We start from the raw sequence: 18,543 nt of genomic DNA on the forward strand, positions 1-18,543 counted from the left end.
GCACTACCTTGTCCTGGTGGAAGACCAGGAAAGGAGCCTTGGATGACAGCGCTGCCAGCTCAGACACTCTCCGAAGAGATGTGATCGCTACCAGAAAAGCCACTTTCTGTGATAGTCTAGAAAGTGAAACCTCCCTCAGAAGCTCGAAGGGCGGCTTCTGGAGGACAACTAGTACCCTGTTCAGATCCCATGGATCTAACGGCCGCTTGTACGGGGGTACGATATGGCAAACCCCCTGTAGGAACGTGCGCACCTTAGGAAGGCGCGCCAAACGCCTCTGAAAAAAGACGGATAGCACCGAGACCTGACCTTTAAGGGGGCCGAGCGACAAACCTTTTTTCTAACCCAGATTGCAGGAAAGATAGAAAGGTAGGCAATGCAAATGGCCAGGGAGACACTCCCTGAGCAGAGCACCAGGATAAGAATATCCTCCACGTTCTGTGGTAGATCTTAGCAGACGTGGGCTTCCTAGCCTGTCTCATGGTGGCAACGACCCCTTGGGATAATCCTGAAGACGCTAGGATCCAGGACTCAATGGCCACACAGTCAGGTTCAGGGCCGCAGAATTCCGATGGAAAAACGGCCCTTGGAACAGTAAGTCTGGTCGGTCTGGTAGTGCCCACGGTTGGCCGACCGTGATATGCCACAGATCCGGATACCACGCCCTCCTCGGCCAGTCTGGGGCGACGAGTATGACGCGGCTGCAATCGGATCTGATCTTGCGTAGCACTCTGGGCAAGAGTGCCAGAGGTGGAAACACATAAGGGAGCCGGAACTGCGACCAATCTTGCACTAAGGCGTCTGCCGCCAGAGCTCTTTGATCGCGAGACCGTGCCATGAAGGTTGGGACCTTGTTGTTGTGCCGGGACGCCATTAGGTCGACGTCCGGCCTTCTCCATCGGCGACAGATTTCCTGAAACACGTCCGGGTGAAGGGACCATTCCCCTGCGTCCATGCCCTGGCCACTGAGGAAGTCTGCTTCCCAATTTTCTACGCCGGGGATGTGAACTGCGGATATGGTGGAGGCCGTGGCGTCCACCCACATCAGAATCCGCCGGACTTCCTGGAAGGCTTGCCAACTGCGTGTCCCCCCTTGGTGGTTGACGTATGCCACCGCTGTGGAGTTGTCCGACTGAATTCGGATCTGCCTTCCTTCCAGCCACTGCTGGAAGGCTATAAGGGCAAGATACACTGCTCTGATTTCCAGAACATTGATCTGAAGGGTGGACTCCTGCTGAGTCCACGTACCCTGAGCCCTGTGGTGGAGAAAAAACTGCTCCCCACCCTAACAGACTCGCATCTGTCGTGACCACCGCCCAAGACGGTGGTAGGAAGGATCTTCCCTGTGATAATGAGGTGGGAAGAAGCCACCATTACAGAGAGTCCTTGGCCGTCTGTGAAAGGGATACTTTCCTGTTCAGGGATGTTGACTTCCCGTCCCATTGGCGGAGAATGTCCCATTGAAGTGGACGCAGATGAAACTGCGTAAACGGAACCGCCTCCATTGCTCATCTTCCCGAGGAAGTGCATGAGGCGTCTTAAGGAGTGCGACTGACCTTGAAGGAGAGTCTGCACCCCAGTCTGTAGTGACCGCTGCTTGTCCAGCGGAAGCTTCACTAGCGCTGAGAGGGTATGAAAATCCTGCCAAGATACGTTAGTGATTGGGTCGGTGACAGGTTTGGCTTTGAGAAGTTGATGAGCCACCCAAACGTCTGGAGAGTCTCCAGCGCAACATTCAGGCTGAGTTGGCATGCCTCTTGAGAGGGTGCCTTGCCAAGTAGATCATCCAAGTAAGGGATCACAGAGTGTCCCTGTGAGTGCAAGACTGCTACCCCTGCCGCCATGACCTTGGTGAACACCCGTGGGGCTGTCGCCAGACCGAATGGCAGAGCTACGCACTGAAGATGGTCGTCACCTATCACGAAACGTAGAAAAACATTGGTGCTCTGTAGCAATCGGCACGTGGAGATAAGCATCTTTGATGTCTATTGATGCTAGGAAATTTCCTTGAGACATTGAGGCAATGGCGGAGCGGAGGGTTTCATCCGGAACCGCCTGGCCTCCACGTGCTTGTTGAGCAGTTTTAGGTCCAGAACGGAACGGAAAGAGCCATCCTTTTTTGGCACCACAACCAGATTGGAGAAAAACCGTGTCTTGTTCCTGAAGAGGAACAGGGATTACCACTCCTTCTGCCTGCAGAAGAGCATCGGCTCGGTGGGGAGGTGGGGACGGTCTGAAGAATCGAGTCGGAGGACGAGAACCGAACTCTGTCCTGTGCACGTGGGCACAATGTCCCTCACCCACCGGTCTGTGACCTGTGGCAGCTAAATGTCGCCAAAGGCGAGCGAGTCTGCCATCAACCGTGGATGCGGAGAGATGAGAGAGCTGAGAGTCATGAGGAGACCGCCTTGGTAGCGGTTCCTCCGGCTGCCTTCCTTGGGCGTGATTGAGCCCGGCCGGAAGCTGAGCCCCTCTGAGGCTTTTCAGCCCTTTTGGACGAGGACAAGTGGGACCTGCCCGAGCTTGGGAAGGACCGAAACCTCGACTGTCCTTCCAGGACAGCATCAATAGGGTAAGTCGCAATGCAGACATTGCGAGGTTACGGACGCCCCTGCGGCATAGATGTACATATGCTCAAGACCAGCTGCGTCAAGAACAGCTGAAAGCTTAGGGTGCCCCTACGGCTGTGAATGCCGGAGCAACCGACACGCCGATAGCCTCATAGACAGATTTCAATCAGAGTCCATCTGTCAGTCAATGGCATCTTTAAGTGAAGTCCCATCTCCACTGCAACTATGGCTTTAGCCGCAAGCCTGGAGATTGGAGAATCCACCTTTGGACCCTGGGTCCAGCGCTTGACCACGTCAGGGGGAAGGGGATAACGTGTATCCTTAATACGTTTGGAGAAAACGCTTATCTGGTAAGCGTGGTGTTCCTGGACTGCTTCTCTGAATTCAGCGTGGCCAGAAAAATACTCAATATACGTTTGAGCTACTGGAATGGGACTTCTCCTGCTGTGAAGCTGACTCCTCCGCTGGGGGAGCTGAGGGAGAAAGATCCAACATTCCATTGATGGACGCTATAGGATCATTCCTTATGGCGTCACCATCCGGTGTATCCGGATTGAGAGCGGTGTCAGGATCAAAGTCCTGATGAGCTACGTCTGCCTCACCATACAGAGAGTCCTCCTGGGACCCCCCCGGAGCACCGATTTTATTCCAAATGAGGGTGGCCAGGGAGCAATGAACCAGATTGCGCATGGCCTGTCTGATGACAATATATCAGCCAAAACTGCAACTCTGTCCCTGTCCTTGGACAGGGTTGACAGGTTGTTTCCTTTGGCCACATCTAGGAGAGACCCCGGCTGACCAAGTGCTACAGGAGAGCATTGCAGACAATGGGGGTCAGTGCCGTGGAACAGTATCACATGCAGTAAAAACAGCATTGAAAGCCTGTGTTGCTTATATGCTGCTGCCGACTAGCCATCTAGGATTATAGCGCCAAGAATGGCGACCGTACAGTGCAATGTATAGCATACCAGCACAAGTACAAATGACCACTGCAGCACATGCAATACAAGCAGCGTAGAAGCCTGTGCCGTGGCACCCCAGCTCTACTGCTGCTGTAGACTAGTCATCTAGGGGAATATGGCCCAGAAGAGTGACCATACAGTGCAATGTATAGCATACAAGCACCAGTACAAATGCACACTGCAGCCCATGCAAAACAAGCAGCATAGAAAAAAAAACCTGTGCCCCAGCACCCTTGGTTTTCTGCTGCTATAGTCTAGCCCTTCCAGGAGAATATAGCCAAGACTAGCGACTGTACAGTGGAATGTACAACACAAAAACACAAATGAGCATCTCAGTCTGCGATACAAGTAGCCTAGAAAGCCTGTGCCTTAGCACACCTGCTTTCCTGCTGCTAATGTGTCGCTCCCCAAGCGGGCATATAGCGACCTGTGCAGTTAAAAACAACACATGTACACACTGCATTTATCTGTGTTCAGCACTATGTGTGCCGCTTACCGCCCGCCTATCAGCGGGTGTATGATCGCCACCGTCCTGCCTGGTTGCTGAAAATCCGAGCTCGGACTTCAGTAATGGCTGCCGGCTTCTTCCCCAGCTCATGTGAGGAGGGGCGGGCCGTGGGCGTGCCCCCAAGGCAGAGCGGGAATCCGGCGCCCGACAGTGTGCAGTGAGAGGGCTGGAGCATGTAAAAAGGCTCCAGCCCTCGGCGCTGCTGATTGCTCAGCGCCTGTCCCCTTCCCTGAGTGACAGGGAGGGGGCGGGAACGAAGCGGCCCTAGGCCGCAGAAGCCGGGGACTGTATTTATAAGCGCCGCCGCCGTAAAAGCGCGGTCGGCGCCCAGTCCCCGGCGAACTACAAGTCCCAGCCGCGCCGCCACTCCCGGAGCGTCCGGCGCGGTAGTTCCCAAAACACAAAGTCACTCAGCAAAGCTGCAGTGACTGTAACCCATTACTGTCCCCGGCGCACTAGCACACCCAGCAAGCCTGGAGTGTGCTGTGCCTGTGTGTACGGGGACACAGAGTACCTGTAATGGTGCAGGGCCATGTCCCTGAACGGTACTCCAGCTCCGTATCCAACAGGTTCAAATGGGTCTGTGGATGGAGCCCGGCGTCAGAGCTTTGAGGCCGGCAGGATCCCACTTCCACAGAGCCTCTCAGGGGGATGTGGAAGGAAAGCAGCATGTCAGGCTCCAGCCCTGTACCAGCAATAGGTACCTCAACCTTACAACACCATCCAGGGGTGAGAAGGGAGCATGCTGGGGACACTATATGTGTCCTCTTTTCTTCCATCCGACATAGTCAGCAGCTACTGCTGACTAAAATCTGTGGAGCTATGCGTGGATGTCTGACCTCCTTCGCACACAAAGCTAAAACTGGAGAACCCGTGATACCACGGGGGGGGTATAGCCAGAGGAGGAGGGGCCTTGCACTTTTGATGTAGTGCTTTGTGTGGCCTCCAGAGGGCGGTAGCTATACCCCAATCGTCTGGGTCTCCCAATAGAGCGCTGAAGAAAATGCTTGGTAAAAGTATGCAGACCCAATCAGGTAGGTGCCTGACACACCTGCTGAGCCGTAGCCTGGTGCCGTAATGTCCAGGATGCACCCACGGCTCTGGTAGAATGGGCCTTCAGCCTTGAGAGAACCAGAAGCCCAGTAGAACTGTAGGTTTCAAGAATTGGTTCCTCGATCCCCCGAGCCAGGGTGGATTTGGAAGCTTGCGACTGTTTACGCCGACCAGCGACAAGGACAAAGAGTGCATCCGGGTGGCGCAGGAGCGCCATGCGGGAAGTAGAACCTGAGTGCTCTCACCAGAACCAACAGATGCAAATCCTTCTGAAATTGATGGACTGGACGAGGACACAAAGAAGGTGAGGTGATATCCTGATTGATATGAAAGTGGGATACCACCTTAGGGAGAAATTCCGGAACCGGACGCAGAACTACCCTGTCCTGGTGAAGGACCAGGAAGGGAGTTTGTATGAGAGCGTTGCTAGCTCGGAAACTCTCCTAAGAGACGAGACCGTTACTAGAAGGCCACTTCCCGTGAAAAGCGGGAAGGGAGACATCCTTCAAAGGCTCGAAAGGCGGCATCTGGAGAGCAATTAGAACCTTGTTCAGATCTCAGGGCTCTAACGGCCGCTTGTACGGAGTGCTGAGAAGACAAACTCCCCGTAGGAACGTGCGTACCTGAGGAAGTCGTCGTTTCTGAAAAAAATACAGATAGCGCTGAGACTTGTCCCTAAAGGGAACTGAGCGACAACCCATTTTCCCACCTAGATTGCAGGAAGGAAGGAAACATAGACGATGCAACCGGCCAGGGAGAAACACCCTGCGCCGAGCACCGAGATAAGAATATCTTCCACGTCCTGTGGTCAATCTTGGCGGACGTTGGTATGCTAGCCTGTCTCATGGTGGCAACCACGTCCTGAGGTAATCCTGACGACACTAGGTTCCAGGACTCAATGCCACACCATCCGGTTGAGGGCCGTAGAATTCAAATGGAAGAATGGCCCTTGAGACAGCCAGTCTGATGGTTCTGTGGTGCCTCACGGTAGGCTAACCGGGGGCACTACCAGACCAGAGTACCACAACATCCTCGGCCAATCTGTAGCGACGAGGATGGCGCGGCCGCAGTCGGCCTTGATCTAGCGCAGCACTCTGGGCAACAATGCCAGAGGTGGCACCTAAGGTAGCTGGAACTGCGACCAATGCTGAACTAAGGCGTCTGCCGCCAGAGCTCGATGATTGTGAAACCGTGCCATGAAGCTGGCACATTGTTGTTGTGCCGTGACGCCATTAGATCGACGTCCGGCCTCTGTCAGCGGCGCCAGATCTCCTGAAACCCGTCCGGGTGAGGAGACCATACTCTTTCGGCCACACCCCAGCGACTTAGGAAGTCAGCTTCCTAGTTTTCCACACCTGGGATGTGAACTGTGGATATGGTGGATGCCGTGTCTTCCACCCACATCAGAACCTGCCGGACTTCCTGGAAGGCTTGCCAGTTGCGCGTTCTTCCTTGGTGGTTGATGTATGCCACCGCTGTGGAGCTGTCCGACTGAAGTCGGATATGCTTGCTTTCCAGCTGCTGTTGGAAGGTTTGTAGGGCAAGATACACTGCTCTGTGTTCAAGAACATTGATCTGAAGGGTGGACTCTTGCTGAGTCCACGTACCCTGAGCGCTGTGGTGGAGAAAAACTGCTCCCCACCCTGATAGACTCGCGTCTGTCGTAACTATCGCCCAGGATGGGGATAGGAAGGACCTTCTTTTTGACCAAGAGGTGGGAAGAAGCCACCACCGTAGAGATTCCTTGGCCGCCTGAGAAAGAAAGACGACTCTGTTGAGGGACGTCGACTCCTCGTCCCATTGGCGGAGAATGTCCCATTGTAGTGGACGCAGTAAAACTGCGCGAAAGGAACTGCCTCCATTGCTACCATCTTACGTAGGAAGTGCATGAGGCGTCTCAATGTGTGCGACTGGTTCTTAAAGAAGAGCTTGCAGCCCGTAGTGAATGCTGTTTGTCTAGCGGAAGCTTCACTATCGCTGAGAGAGTATGAAACTCTATGCCTAGATATGTTATCGATAGGGTCGGGGTCGGATCTGACTTTAAAAAGTTGATGATCCACCCAAAACTCTAGAGAGTCTCCAGCGCAACGTTCGGGCAGTGTTGGCATGTTTCCTAAGAGAGTGCCTTGACAAGTAGATCGTCTAAATACGGGATCACAGAGTGACCCTGAGAGTGCAGGACTGTGACTACTGCTGCCCTGACCTTGGCGAAGACCAGTGGGACTGTCGCTAGCCGGAAGGTAGAGCTACGAACAGAAGGTGTTCGTCTCCTATAACGAAGCGTAGAAACGCTAGTGCTCTGGATCAATCGGCACGTGTGGATAAGCATCCTTGATGCCTAATGATGCTAGGAAATATCCTTGGGACCTTGAGGCGATGACATGGCGGAGGGATTCCATCCGGAACCGCCTGGTGTCCACGAGCTTGCTGAGCAGTTTTAGATCCAGAACGGGACGGAACGGCCCGTTGTTATAGGTACCGCAAAGAATTTGGGGTAAAAACCGTGACCTTGTTCCTGAAGAGGAACGGGGGTCATCACTCTTTCTGCCTATAGAGTGCACCCTGTTTGCAGAAGAGCAGCGGCTCGGCCGGGAGGTGGAGAAATTCTGAAGAATCGAGTTGGAGGACGAGAAGTGAGCTCTATCCTGTACCCGTGAGACAGAATGTCTCACACCCAATGGTCATTGACCAATGGCAGCTAAATATCGCCAAGGCGGGAGAGCCTGCTACCGACCGAGGCCGCAAGTCATGAGGAAGCCGCCTTGGAAGCGGGTTTTCAGACTGTCGCTTTTTTGGGCGTGACTGAGCCCGCTAAGAATCTGAGCTCCTCTGATCCTTTTGAGTCCACATTGGACGAGGAAAAATGGGACCTGCCCGAGCCTCGAAAAGACCGAAACCCCGACTGCCTCTTGCTCTGTTGGGGTTCGTTGTGTCCGGGCTGAGGAAAGGATGAATCCTTACCCCTGGACTGTTTAATGGTTACATCCAACGCTCACCAAACAGTCGGTCAGCAGAAAAAGGCAACTGGTTAAGCAACCTTTTTTGGAAGCAGAATCTGCCTTCCATTCACTTAACGAGCAGACCAGGCTCTGCTTAAAAACACGGAGTAGCGGAGGCTACCGCCGCACGGTTCGCAGAGTCCAGGGCAACCTGAATCGCGTAAGAAACAAATGCAGACATTTGAGAGGTTAAGGATGCCACCTGCGGCACAGATGTACGTGTAACCGTGTCAATCTGTGTAAGACAAGCTGAAATAGCTTGGAGTGCCCCAAGGGAGAGAATGCCGGAGCCAACGGTGCGCCGACAGCCTCATAGATGGATTTCGACCAGAGATCCATCTGTCTGTCAGTGGCATCTTTGAGTGCAGCTCCATCTCCCACTGCAACTATGGATCTAGCTACAAGCCTGGAGATTGGAGGATGCCGCTTGGGACACTGGGTCCAGTCCTTGACCAAGTCAGGGGACAGGGATAACGTGTATCCTAAGCCGTTTGGAGAAGCGCATATCTGGATAAGCGTGGTGTTCCTGGACTGCCTCTCTGAAGGCAGAGTGGTCCAGAAAAATACGTGAAGCTGACTCCTCCACTGGAGGAGCTGTGAGAAATAACCAACATTCTATAGATGGACGCTATAAGATTATTCACTATGGCGTCACGATCAGGTGTATCCAGATTGAGAGCGGTCTCAGGATCAGAATCCTGAGCCGCTACTTCCGCCTCATTACACAGAGAGTCCTCTGGTAGGACCCTGATGAAACCGAGGCCGCTCATAGTGAGCCCGCTTAGGCTGTCTGGGACTGACGTCCGTGCAGAGCCGTGACTCTGGGATGCGTGTGACATTCCCGGAGCTGTTAGTTGTTCACACTGAGGGGGGCCATGGATCAATGATTCAACAGTGCCCATATTGTGAGAGACATGTCCGGACTGCTAGGCTTCTAGTATCATAGCCATAGTCTCAGAAAAACTGTCAGTAAATACTGCAGACACCGTCCTCATCCCCTGGCCATTAGTGCATACAATGGGAGTCTATGTAACCTGCCGGCCGTATAGCCGTACATGCTGTACCAGCTGCATAGAAAAACATGTGGTTCTGCACCTTTGTTTTACACAGAGAATATGCTGATAACTCCTCCGCATAATCCAGGAGGGTATATAAAACGTGCGACCAAACAGTGCAATATATATAGTACAAGCATATCTATAAGTGCACTTCTGCACTAGTGGGGTTAGCACCACAGGTGCTGCTTAACGCCTGTTGCAGCGATTGTGTGACTATCAGAATGCCAGGGTCTTCCACACTTGTCTCTGTATCGTACAGAAACTGACACTAATGGCTGCCGGCGTCCTTGTAGAGAAGGAAGCCGTGGGCGTGCCTGAGAAAGTGCGGGAATCCGGATTCACAGTGCACACAGTGAGAGGGGTGGAGTATGCAAAACATACTCCAGCTCTCAGCGCTGCTGTGCTATGCAGCGTCACGCCCCTACCCTGACTGTCAGGGCTGTGGGCGGTAACGAAGGGAGACTAGGCCCAGAAGCCGGGGACTCGAGTTAACAGCGCGGCCGCCGTAAAAGCGCGGGCCGCGCTGAAGTCCCCGGCGCACCACAAGTGCCAGCCGCGCCGCAGTCCCAGCGGCCGGCGCGACCGATTCCTAGAAGTGGCCAGCGTCCCGCCCCTCTCCTGACTGGCAGGTCTGGGGGCGGGAACGAACGGAAGCAGGCCGCAAAAGCCGGGGACTCTAGTTATCAGCGCGGCCGCCGTAAAAGCGCAGGCCGCGCTGAAGTCCCCGGCGCACTACAAGTGCCAGCCGCGCCGCAGTCCCAGCGGCCGGCGCGACCAATTCCCATAAGTGAGCCTGCTTCAGCGAAGCTGAATGAGGCCATGGCACAGGCGCCGCAGCGCTGATGTCCCCCGGCGCACTACAACACCCAGCATGCTGCGGTGTGAGCGCCAAATGCACGGGGACACAGAGTACCTTGAGGAAGCAGGGCCATGTCCCTGATGTACTCCGCTCCATCCAGCATCTTCTCCAGGGGCTGTAGATGGAGCACGGTCTCAGTGCCTGGAGACCGGTAAATCCCACTTCACCCAGAGCCCTGTAAAAAGGGATGGGGAAGGAATCAGCATGTGGGCTCCTGCCGCCGTACCCGCAATGGGTACCTCAACCTTACAAACACCTCCGACATACAGTGGGGTGAGAAGGGAGCATGCTGGGGGCCCTTAGTATGGGCCCTCTTTTCTTCCATCCGACATAGTCAGCAGCTGCTGCTGACTAAAAAGTGGAGCTATGCGTGGATGTGTTGCCTCCTTCGCACAAAGCACAAAACTGGTGAGCCAGTGATCCCACTGGGGGTGTATAGCCAGAAGGGGAGGGGCCTTACACTTTTAAGTGTAATACTTTGTGTGGCCTCCGGAGGCAATAGCTATACACCCAATTGTCTGGGTCTCCCAATTAGGAGCGAAAAAGAAATGCGCAGATCGCCGCGGACTGCCCACGGCAGAGATTCACTTCACACGATCCATGAAGTACACAGTACATCATGTGTCGTGAAGAGGTTAAAATAAGCTGTCAATTGCTAGGAAATTTTATGACATTGTCATGTGACCACTTCAGCATTCCCATCACAAAATGTCATAAGGTCACCGTAGTCTCTGTAGAGACAGCTCAGCAGCATTGGTACAGAAAGTAATGTTTTTTTTGTTACTGTATTCAACCTGGGAGAAGTTAACCACTTCACAATATATGAGAAATTTATATCATATGTCGTGTCCCTTTCTTTAATGTGCGCTTTTCTTGCACATGACTGCTGATCTAATCAACAGTGTTGTATCTTTAAGAGCCGTGAGTATGGATTGGAGATCTGCTAGTGGCTGTTAACCAGTTAAGGCCCACTGTCAACCTTTGTCAGTGGGATTTACCATACACCAGCAGGGATTGTGGAGTGCCAAACGGTTATGACAGCCAGGGGTTAGCTGCTGACCAATGAGTCATTACAATCCTCCTGTGAACTTCATCTGCAAGCCGGAGAATTCATAGGAGATAGTGATTGCTGCTATAAATCAGATCACAGCTATTATTCCTGTAAGGGGACTATTATGGGGAGGGAAGTTCAAAACCGCCCCTTTTTGCCCCATTGAAAATAAAATGTAACAAACACACAAACCCTAAAACATTTGTTATTGCTGCATTTAGAGATGTCCAGTCAAAATATAATTAATCTGATAAGTAAACAATGCAAAAAAAAAAAGCCAGAATTAAATGTGTGGCTGCCGCAACACTGCAATAAAAAGGTAAAACATTGTATGTACTCAAAAGGTTTCAGGGGAAAAAAAAAAACAAAAAAAAACAAAATTAAAAAAAAATATAAATTTTACACCACTAACAAAACAAAAAAAAAGTTTGGCACCTATTATGTTCTCATGCTGACTTGGAGGATCATATGGCAAGGTCAGTTTTACCATTTAGTGAACATGGTAAATTTAAAAATAAAAAAAACAATTCTGGAATTGCATTTTAACTTTTGCCATTTCACCGCAGTTGGAATTTTGCTTTGCGATATTGCAGTACAATATAGTAAAATGCATGGTCAAAAATAAAACTTGTCCAACAAAAATGGCTCTTAAGTGTAGGGGGAAAACAAAAAAAAAAAAAAACAAAAAAACACAAAAGCAAAACGGCCTTGTTGTGATTGGTTTCAAGATCTGCACTAGCAGACAACTTCAACCCCAAGAACCCCTCTTTAACACTTACATCTGTGTAAAGGATGCTGTGGATTTGAAGCGCTTAGCAAAATTGAATGTCACTAACAACTATAGTTTTACCAACAAATATTACAGACACATTAAATAAGTTTGAGACTTCACACCTCTACGCACCTGTCAACAAAAGTAAATCTGCATCAGCTGCAGGTTCTCACCAGCCCAGTGACATTTCATATCCTGCAACAAGAAGATTGCTCAGAAAGAAGCACTTGGCTAGTTAAACACACCACCCCGCATACTCAGAGCAAGCTGTTTTGTTTTTTTTTTGTCCTGCCCCGCAAAATTCAGAAATGAGGAGAGGCAGCCAACCCACCGTTACTCACTCCTGAGTGAAAAAGGCAATTTTAATCTACGACAGCCTAAAATCTCCAAGCCCATAACTTGGGGCTCAGAAAGGAACAGCTGTCGACGTGTGGGAACTTTAGCACATCACTAGCCATTATAAGCCGGTCCAATTTTGTAGTTCTAACCACTGACGTTTACCTTTCAAAAGTAACCACCCCGATATCCAGATCACCTAAAGAAAACAAAATGTCAAGAGGTTGATAATAGCCCATAAAAGTTACTAAGAAGAAATAAACCGCACAGACCAGTGCAGCTCAGAGCATGAATCATAATCACAGATCTCAGGTGAAACACGGACTATGCAAACTCATCACAGAACACGGCCGGATAGTTATGGAACTTGTCCATGCAATTTCTTCTTTTAGGCTGCAACTGGGTTTAATAAGAGTAGGCCAGTTATTAACCCTTTAATGCATTTACAGGAAAATAACTCTGGAACCAGATGCAATTTAAATACCTTACAATCTCACGTAAATGCTCCCAAGTGTCAGAGCGGTAAAAAAAAATTCTCTAAAGATCACCCTTTGCTAGGTGTATTTCTTACCTGAACAGGATCTGAATGCACAAGTCATCTCTGGCAGAAAGTCCATGCATGTTTGTGATTGTCACCCATCAGTCATCTAAGGGGAATGAACATTACATCTTATTAAATGGGTCTCAAAGTAAAAATAGATTACAGATGAAAGGGTTACTAGCACATGGGGAGCAGCCTTCCACAGTGAGGACAGGCAGAGACCCCACATCACTGGGCAAGCAATAGGCAAAGTACAAACCTGCTCAGGGCATGGACATAATCATTGGTTTTCAGGTGAAACACGGACTATGCAAACTCATCACAGCAGGCAAGTGGAAAGTGTAAGGGTACGGTTCCACTTGTGTGTAGCTTCCGATCGAGAGCATTGGAAACAATATGCTAATGACCCTCTGCTGCAAGTGTCAACCTAGGGTCATGTGACTGAAGCAATCTTGCGATCGCATCATAGCTGTGGAGAAGAGGAAGGGAGCACTTTCTCCCCATCTCCTCCGCGGCCTGTTTCTGCGTAATTCGCACTGCAGTGGAATGAGGGGTGCAAGAGTCGAAAATTGCTGCTAAATGCAGCATGCTGCAATGCATTCCGCTATGACATGAGAAATCAAAGCAGGTAGACACTGTCCCATAGTTTTGCACTAGCGCAATGCCATATTTTATAGGATTGCACTTGTCCATGCAAAACACAAGTGAAACCGATTCCTTACAGGCATCAAGAAAACACTGGGCCCTACTCTGGAGGTCAGGGGAAAGTTTAAAGCTTAACCATTGTTTTAATTTACATGAATACACATGAAAATAAGCAGCTTTGTAATATATATGATCAGAGAAATTTGCTTCCTTTTTTGCCAGAAATGATCAGTCTCATTTTCAGGTAAAATCTGTACTCAACGAAGACTTTCCCCATTATTGAGGTAGGAGACTCACACATACAGGAAACAAAATGAATAGATCCAAGTGATTAAAATATTTAATTTTTTATTTTAAAGTTAAAATATAAGGTGCATACAGTGATTAAAAATAAAGTACACAGGAAGGGGAGATGAACTAGAGCGGGTAATCTGCAGTCACAAAACGATATTTACAGTGGCACAATAGCCTAATATGAAGGCACTTTCACAAAGAATGGTAAATTACAATAAATAGATAAATGTAAACCTATGCAATATACCATATGTCAAATAGGTAAAGTGCACGTGTGAGAATAAAATCGGAATAGTAACTGAAGACATCTCCTGCTAGTGCTGGCGCCAAATCCCGATGCACATTTCAGAGTGTGGCCTTTATTATTCTCAGACACTTGATTTTAGTTTATGGGACGAGTTGTATTTTTCAATGAAACCATTCATTCTGGCCAATATTGTACTGAAAACGTGAAAAAAAACCGGGGGTGAAATTGCAAAGAAATAAAAAGTGCAATTGCACTTTTAAATTTACCATGTTCACTATATGGTAAAACTGACCGTTAATATGATTCCTCAGGTCGGTACGAGTTTGTATATACGAAACATGTATAGTTTTCTCTAAGCGGTGAGGGACGGGAACGGGGGGTGGGGAGTGCTTTTGTCACCATTTTCCGAGACCCATACTGTTCCCATTTTTCAGGGTCTGGGGCTCAGGGATGGCATTTTTTTGTGTTTTCATAAGAAAGGAGAGAGAAGAACGATTCTCCTCCTCCTCTCTAGGGCTGGATGCTGATTGGTGGAGACAACTTCTGCAGAGCTGCCTCCACCAATCAGTGATCTGAGTCTGACAAAGTGTTGTCAGTTGAACGAAGGGTCCTAATAGGTGAGCAAAACCGAAGGGGAACACAACCCCCATCATCAGCCTTCAGAATATACTGTATCAATCGGGGTAATCTGAAGGATGATGGGGGCTGTAGTCCTTTAGTGTAAACACTCCAGGGAGGGACTAATGTAGTGGCCAAAGTGTAAATGTGACTACCACCCCCCTCATTCAGAATACAGCCATGTATGGTATACAGTACATGGGTGTATTCCTAAGGATGAGGGGGGTGGTCATCCACAGATCCCCCACAGCAGTGCGTCATCCACAGATCCCCCCCACAGCAGTGCGTCATCCACAGATCCCCCCCCACAGCAGTGCGTCATCCACAGATCCCACCCCACAGCAGTGCGTCATCCACAGATCCCACCCCACAGCAGTGCGTCATCCACAGATCCCCCCCACAGCAGTGCGTCATCCACAGATCCCCCCCACAGCAGTGCGTCATCCACAGATCCCCCCCACAGCAGTGCGTCATCCACAGATCCCCCCCACAGCAGTGCGTCATCCACAGATCCCCCCCACAGCAGTGCGTCATCCACAGATCCCCCCCACAGCAGTGCGTCATCCACAGATCCCCCCCACAGCAGTGCGTCATCCACAGATCCCCCCCACAGCAGTGCGTCATCCACAGATCCCCCCCACAGCAGTGCGTCATCCACAGATCCCCCCCACAGCAGTGCGTCATCCACAGATCCCCCCCACAGCAGTGCGTCATCCACAGATCCCCCCACAGCAGTGCGTCATCCACAGATCCCCCCCACAGCAGTGCGTCATCCACAGATCCCCCCCACAGCAGTGCGTCATCCACAGATCCCCCCCACAGCAGTGCGTCATCCACAGATCCCCCCCACAGCAGTGCGTCATCCACAGATCCCCCATAACAGATCCTCCTGTTGAGTCTAAATTGTTAAAATAATGTTTTTTTTAATTTTACTAAAATGTTTTAGCACACTATTTGGCTCAATTTTTTTTTTTTTTTAATTTTCCTCCTCTAAAACCTAGGTGCGTCTTATTATCAGGTGTGTCTTATAAAGCGAAAAATACGGGAAGTAGAATCAGAACAGCATTAGAGCAGTTACTGCTTGATAATAGCATAGTAAAGTATGCGGCAGCACTGGGGTGGAACAAAGATCATTCCCCATCACTGAATGCAGAGCAGCAGAGGGTTGTGGGATCCTTCTCTGCATGTCAAGATCTCACAAAGTGAAGACAGGTTGTCTGGTATAATACACTGAGGGAGGCAGCTCCCATCTAGTCAGATTCTGCCCCAACTGGAACACCTGACTTGCTAGAAAAGCAGGTCATTTATAGGGGAAATTATGACCCATCAGGACATTTTCTAAACACTCACACCATCAACCTGAGGCGCTTTTCCAAATAAAGCACAGACTGAAGACAGATAACTGAACATTGGAGAATTTATATCTACATACCTTGCAACAAAAACGTTATGCAAGATGGCATCACCTTTAGGTTTTCAACAGTTCACTTATCCTGCAAAAAGTAGAATTGCTTAAAAAAAGATGATCACAAGTTGTTAGTCTGACACCACCTTATACAATCAAAGTAGGTATTTTCTTTGTTTTGCCCCGCAAAATTCAGAAATGAGGAGAGGCAGCCAACCCACCTTTACTCACTCCTGAGTGAAAAAGGCAATTTTCATCTACGACGGCCTAAAATCTCCAAACCCATAACTTGGGGGTCAGAAAGGAACAGCTGTCGAAGTGTGGGAGCATAGCAAATCACTAGTCATTAATAGGTTAAAATCAGCACACGCCGGTCTGATTTTGTAGTTCTTAAGACTTAGGTTTACCTTTCAAAACGTAACCACCCAGATATCCAGATCGCCTAAAGAATGCAGTAAGGGTACGTGCCCACGATCAGGACCCTCTGCACCCTGGACACGGCAGGCCCTGAGGACCTGCAGGGCCCGCAAGTCTCCTCCGCAGCTGCTCCTGCCCACGATCAGGATTCGGGGCGCTGCGGTCTCTCGCTGTGTTCTCTTTGCAGAGGACGCTTGCGATTCTGCAGCAAAGAGTCTACATGCTTGCGGCTTAGAAAGCCGCACTGCATGTCAGTTAGCGCTGCGGCCAGTACACGCAGAGTGGGCAGTAGATTTCTAGAAATCCCAACCCCTCAGCTTTTTGGGACGCAGTTGAAACCAGCTGCATCCAAACTGCTGTGAACACAGATTGTGAGCACGCACCCTAAAATGTTAGAGTAGATACCAGCCCATAAAAGTAGAATTAAACACAGACAAGAGCAGCTCAGAGAATTAATAAATCACATCTCAGGTGAAACATGGTCTATGCAAACCTCAGAACATGACCCGACCGTTATGGAGCTTATCCCATGCACATGTTTTTCATGTCTTTCATGCCAAGTTCTTCAACTCAGATTCATAAAAGCCAGTTATTAACCATTTATAGGAAATTGTCAGTCTTTCACCGCAAACCCTTAACTCTTAACAGATGCAAATTTGTTACCTTACAACAATTTCATGTAAATGCACCCAAGTGTCCGCAGTCAAAAAAGTCAATGCTAATTATTTTAGTGTTGCCCACTACCTTCTCATTCTTCATGTTTGAGGAATTCTCACCTTCCTTGTCTGCGCTGTTCCAGCAGTGATGTCACGCGAGCCCCACGCCTAATCACAGCCCGCTGCTTAGCCTTCTAATACACGAGTAATCAACAGGAAGTGAGCGGCCAGCCACCGCTCTCACTTCCTGTTGATTACTCATACAGCGAAAGTCGGGGAGAGAAGTTGGCTGTGATTGGGCGTGTGTGACGTCACAACCTCATGAGCTCTAGCATCACTGGAACAGCATTGGCAAGGGAGGCGAGTACAAGCTATTTTAATGGGGCCAAACTGAGAAGGAGGACGTGTTGCCCTAGTAGTGGATAACCACTAAGACTAAAGCAGGGGACATTTCTCTTAGGATCACCATTTTTTTTCTAGGTGTGCTGCTTACCCGCACAAGATCTGAATGCACAAGTCATCTGTCAGAAAGTCCATGCATGTCCGTGATTGTCATCCATCACCCATCTAAGGGGAATGAACATTACATTTTATTAAATAGGATCCAAAGTAAAAATAGATTACAGATGAAAAGATTACTAGCAGATGCGGGAGGTGTCTTCCACAAGGATGATCGGCATCAGAGACCCCACATCACTGGACAGACAGTGGGCACAATACAAGCCTGCTCAGGGCATGGACATAATCATTGGTTTTCAGGTGAAACACGGACTATGCAAACTCATCACAACAGGCAAGTGTAAAGTTAAAGGGGTTGTCCTGTCTAATACCCTTGCATTGAGAGAGGTTGCGTCCACCTAGTCGGGGGTCTGCATATCACGTAACTGCGGCCACGCAACTGTCGCTCCCATTTCTGACACCGGATAATCCTGAGTGCGATGGGAGGATTCACAAATTTGCAGTAAGTAACTGGAGACTCCTCATTTTAGACTGGACAACCCCTTTAAGACCTGACTTTCCTGAAAATCAGGTAATTTAGAGGCAAGTTATGGACCACGTCTAAAGACCACATCTATTTAACCCCATAGCGACGGCCTAACGTCTCAAGACGTCGGAAAAACAGGGTACTTATTCTGTTCCGACGTCTTGAGACGTCAGGCCGGAAAAAGCTTGTAGCGCCCCCCAGTGACGAAAAATCTCGGGGGTTTCAGCTACCGGAGGTAGCTGAGACCCCCAAGATTATGAATCAGGGTGTTTTTTTTGGACCCCGTTAATGCGATCGCCGGTATACACCGTATACCGGCGACAACATTAAAAAAAAAAAAAAATGGCCGGTAAAATTGATTTATTTCTCATCTGACATGATCAAACATGTCAGATGAGAAATAAATATGAGCCCTTAGTGCCCCCAAAGCCCCCGGTACCGGAGAGTCCCCCCACCACCCCTACCCCCCCTCCGGAAAATCCAAGATGGCGCCGACGCGCGCTGAAAACTGCAGCCGCCGCCGGCTCTGCATTCATTTCCCTCCGATCTGAAATGATCAAACATTTC

General features: G+C 49.9%; 1 long non-coding RNA gene and 2 other non-coding genes across 11 annotated transcripts in view; all 3 read right to left on the reverse strand.

Moving 5' to 3' along the window:
* LOC142246699 (uncharacterized) overlaps positions 1-18,543 on the reverse strand; it is a 97,363-nt gene that overhangs the window by 21,750 nt on the left and 57,070 nt on the right. For 7 of the 9 annotated variants that reach the window (XR_012724916.1, XR_012724915.1, XR_012724914.1 and 4 more), the window contains exons 5-9: positions 17,485-17,558; positions 15,946-16,006; positions 12,740-12,815; positions 12,334-12,367; positions 11,965-12,027 (exon numbers count right to left, since the gene is read on the reverse strand). This is a non-coding gene — a long non-coding RNA (uncharacterized LOC142246699). The remainder of the gene's footprint in view (positions 1-11,964; positions 12,028-12,333; positions 12,368-12,739; positions 12,816-15,945; positions 16,007-17,484; positions 17,559-18,543) is intronic. The other 2 variants (XR_012724912.1, XR_012724918.1) reach the window with 2 other exon arrangements.
* On the reverse strand, positions 12,114-12,258 carry LOC142258915 (small nucleolar RNA SNORA79). The gene has a single exon (XR_012727905.1). It is a non-coding gene; the product is annotated as a small nucleolar RNA SNORA79 (small nucleolar RNA).
* On the reverse strand, positions 16,090-16,234 carry LOC142258928 (small nucleolar RNA SNORA79). The gene has a single exon (XR_012727908.1). It is a non-coding gene; the product is annotated as a small nucleolar RNA SNORA79 (small nucleolar RNA).

Source organism: Anomaloglossus baeobatrachus, chromosome 1 (genome assembly GCF_048569485.1).
Source record: "Anomaloglossus baeobatrachus isolate aAnoBae1 chromosome 1, aAnoBae1.hap1, whole genome shotgun sequence".
In the NCBI taxonomy this organism is placed as follows: Eukaryota; Metazoa; Chordata; class Amphibia; order Anura; family Aromobatidae; genus Anomaloglossus; species Anomaloglossus baeobatrachus.